Source organism: Pogona vitticeps, chromosome 2 (assembly GCF_051106095.1).
Source record: "Pogona vitticeps strain Pit_001003342236 chromosome 2, PviZW2.1, whole genome shotgun sequence".
NCBI lineage: Eukaryota > Metazoa > Chordata > Lepidosauria > Squamata > Agamidae > Pogona > Pogona vitticeps.
In genome coordinates, this window is record NC_135784.1 from 132,510,930 (window position 1) to 132,515,122 (window position 4,193).

Sequence of the window (4,193 nt, forward strand, 5' to 3'; positions counted from 1 at the left end):
ACTATTGGAGGTTTGTCTCCAAAACAATTATTCTACCTGGGGTTATACTTGAAAGATGTTCAGAAATTTGCCGCTAATGCAACCAGATTGCATTCTATTGTGTACTTCGTTGATCATATAATTCCAGTCTTACACCAGTTACTCTAGCTCCCTGCTGTCAGTCTGAAATACTGTTTCTGGGCCTGAAGATATGTAAAAGACCATATAAATCTCCCTACAACTGCAGTTTTCTTCAAACTCTCTGTTATTTATCCTACTACAAAGAAGGCCATAGGACAGAGCCTTTCGTATGTTACAGAAGAGAACTGACTTGATGAGTTACATTTCTGGCTAGCTTTAACCCAGCTGTACAAGCTGTTCTACTTGTGGTAGCTTGTAATGAACTTCAAATGATTATATTCTGTTCTGTAGGTTGGAATAGTTGTTTGTCAGCTGAGGGATAGAATGATGCATTGTAAATGTCTGAACAAAAAAAAATAAAGCAAAATGAAGTCTGAACCTCAACAGGCAATTCCCTAGTAGAACTCAGTGGAGGAGAATGAAAATCGTAGTAATGTAGGAAGACCCGACAGGAACACAGATTCCAGCCCCCTCCTTTCATTTACTGACTGAAATGGCATAGCTTTCATTACATGCAGCACCATTCTTTCTATATTTTTATTTCAATATGTGAAATATCATTCAACACCTTTGTCTTTAGCTGCTTGGCAAGACAAATGACATGCATGTGTTTCCTAACTTGGCAAAACAGTAATGGTTAAGTGGCTGCGATTACTCCCTCTGTGGCACCTTTGCACTGAAATCTTGAGCACATTCGTCACAAGCACAGTTCACCATTATCAGTGGGACTTGCTTCCTTTAAAAAAGTCTGTAAGATCTGGACACTTAACGTGCTACATTATGTGCAGTGTTGCCCTTGGATCTCCCACAAAGCAAGTTTGCTCATTAAGACTCTCGTTCTGCAGAATAGAAGCCAGACTGGGAGGGAGGGAGAGGCCAGCTGGCCACGTCCAGGAGTCTCGTTTCTTTGGAGCCACTGTCTCCTAAGAGCAAATCTGACAAGCTTGTCCCTTGGCTATCTGCCTCTGTCACCAAACCCAGAAGAGCATAACCAAGTACACAAGCTCAGCAGGATGGATGTCCTACAAAGGCATGAGAACAAAAGCATGTCAGAATGTGGAAGCAAGAAACTGTGAAATTACCAGGTGACAAGTTTCAAAAGTGTGTGTGTGTGTGTGTTTACGCGCGAGTGTGCACGTGTGCACGTCAATCAGATCTCTTTGTGGCAAAGAAAAAAAATACAGCACACTTCCTCACAATATTTTATTAACCTTTTTATTAGACGCAAAGCTTGAAATGCTTTAAACACATACGCACGCAAACACACAAATCAAACACTCAGGCACAGACAGACAGACCGGGTGAGACCTACAATTATTTCTACAATGCACAAGCCAATATGCCTCACACAATGGTTATACTACTGTGTATACTACTATTCTAAGCAAGAGCATGTGCATGCAAAATATCACTGCAGAAATTAGAAGAATGCACGAGCTGAAAGGCATGCATACACACAAACATAAACTACACACACACACCTGTTGTTCAGTAGACACAGAAGATTTCTTAACTTATTATCTTCAAGTGTACAAAGTCTGTTCGGTTAAGTGGTGTCCTACAGATGCCCCAAGCTGTTGCCCTCTAAGATCATGCCATGCACCTGGTTGACATCAAGCCATGCTGCCTCAGACAGAAGTCCCTTTGGGCATCCTCCCTCATTTGCCCTGGTCAAACCACATCCATGACATTGACATCCATGACCAAGTCAGCGGCATCTTCTCCCATCTGCATTTCATCAGGCTTTGTCTGGGTCAGAAGAACACATTAGCTTTAGGCTGTAACATGGCACATAGGCATCAAGGCTCCCCAATTCCTGGGTTGCCACTCAAAATGAATGCATGGAATGGGCACAAAGATCTGTAACTTTGGGGTACTGGAGGTGAAACCATGATGTCATGACAAACCGTCAAGGCTTGCAAGAGCTCCTGCACCCCCAAGGGACCAAGTAGTACAATGTTGATGCGGTGGGAGCAACCGGGTCTCTGTCTGGGCTTTGCCCCAACACGAAGCAGCTGTCACTTTCACATAGTTCAACAGACAGTACAACTATTGGCTTTGTTCATTGGGGGCCTGAGGGGAGGCTCTTTGGGGAAGGTCTCCCTTCTTCTGCGGAGGGCAGGGCTCAGCCGGCTGGGTAGGTTAGCTTGCTGGAGGAGCTCTCTGAAGACCTCCCTCACATTCTCATTCTCCTTCGCAGATGCCTCCAGGAAGCGGCTGTTCCAGTCAAGCTCCACCAAGGAGAGAGCATCTTCAGGTGACACCTGCCTAAGCCCATCAGCTTCTGCCTTATTTCCCACCACAACGATAGGTGGGAACTTATCTTCTTTCAGCTCCAGGATCTCCTCGTGCAAACTCTTCACACACTCAAAGGACTCTGCATCATCCACGGCATAAACCAAAGCAAAGGCATCACTGTTCTGAATAGAGAGTTTGCGCATTGCCGGGAAGGAGTAGCTCCCACTGGTGTCCAGGATCTCCACCTTGATGGTGGCTCCACACACTTCGTATTCCTTGCTGTGCAGCTCCTCCACCGTCCGTCGATGCTTTGGCTCAAATGTGTCCTGAAGGAAGCGCCGGATCAGGGATGTCTTGCCTACCCCGGCTGCACCCAGGAAGACCAGGCGCACTTGGTTCTTCTCTTTCACTGCCAAAGACATACTTCTGTGTCTGACAGACAGGTGTCAACGTTTTGGAAGTTGTGATATGGGAGCCACAGCAGCGGGTGCTGCCTGGTCTTGCTGCAACCTTGCTTTAGCGTGCTGCGCCCCTTCCTACTGTCAGTCCGTCAGTTCACCTCCGCTCCTGCTCACCAACTTCTCTCAGCCGACTTGATGCTGTTTGCAGTCTCCCGGCTTGTCCTCCCATTTATTTGCATGCTTTCTGCCACACACCCCCACACTCACATAGACAGTGCCTTGCCTGTCTCCTCCAATCTCTGCTGTGGGGAATGTTAGGGGAGGCGGGCAAAGCGCAGGAGACCGAAGGATGCTCTGGGCCAATCGGCTGAGTGCTGTCCTTGAAATCCAAGCCTAGTCCCTGGAGAGGAAAGAGACTCATGCTAGGACCGGTTGCTGGAAGGAGCCTGTCTGCCTTTCAGCTGCCCTGCATTTGCCATCCCTCGCCTTCTGCCCTGCTTGGAGCTTAGCCCATATTAACAAGCAGCACCATCCAGCTCTTTGCAAATCCCCTGAAGCTTCCCATCCCTTTCTTCTCCCCTGTTGACTAACTAGACCGTAGCGGAGGGGAAAGGGGGAAGCACAAACAAATGGCGTTTCCAAAAACAAAGCACAAAAGCAACTTCCAGACTTTGAACTGAGATGATGTCTTTGCTAAGCCAACTGGGAAGACATGCACACAAAGTGTGCAAAGGCACAATAAAATGTTTTGCTTTTTTTTCCTTCTAAGAATGTTGTCTCTTCATCAACATTTTCAAAGTGAGTGAAGGAATTAAATGTCAGGAAACTCCAGCAGCCCCAAAACGCAGCTGGCTGGGGCTGGTTACAGGGATCACATATAACCCCTCCTGTTACGGCAGCTCCACTGGCTCCCAATCCGTTTCTGGGCACAATTCAAAGTGCTGCTTTTAACCTATAAAGCCCTAAATGGGTCCAAGCGATCCCAAAGACCATGTCTCCCATCAAGATCATCAGGAGAGGCCTTTCTCTCAGTCTTGCCATAATTCACAAGTGCCGCATGAACAAATACCATCTCAATTTTCTTCAGAATCTGAGTAAGTTCTGAACCTGAAGCACATGCCTACTGAAAAGTCCTTGAAATATCCTTACTTGTTGTGGGAAAGGGAGCAAGGAGGATGCTTTGCACTAATACATTGTTCATGGGAAAATCCATTTCTCTCCTAGCTATGGTGATGACTGAAGACCAGCTTCGAGGAACAGACAAACCTGACGATGGTGACATCATGGTCCCTGCTACTCAGAAGGCCATTGAGTTTCAACTCTCCACTCCACCAGGGTTTGTCCTGTCATTTTGCTTTCCAAGGAAAAGATGGAGGAACTGCAGAGTTTCGTTTGGCGTTTTATTTCTTTAAAATATTTATATTCTGCCTTTCT

At 46.5% G+C, this 4,193-nt stretch overlaps 1 pseudogene across 1 annotated transcript; it reads right to left on the reverse strand.

The window, feature by feature from the left end:
- Positions 1–1,309: 1,309 nt before the first annotated feature.
- LOC110075067 (GTP-binding protein Rhes pseudogene) lies at positions 1,310–3,800 on the reverse strand (annotated as a pseudogene). Its single transcript, XR_013542003.1, has one exon. The product of XR_013542003.1 is annotated as a GTP-binding protein Rhes pseudogene (transcript).
- Between the last annotated feature and the right edge of the window lie 393 nt (positions 3,801–4,193).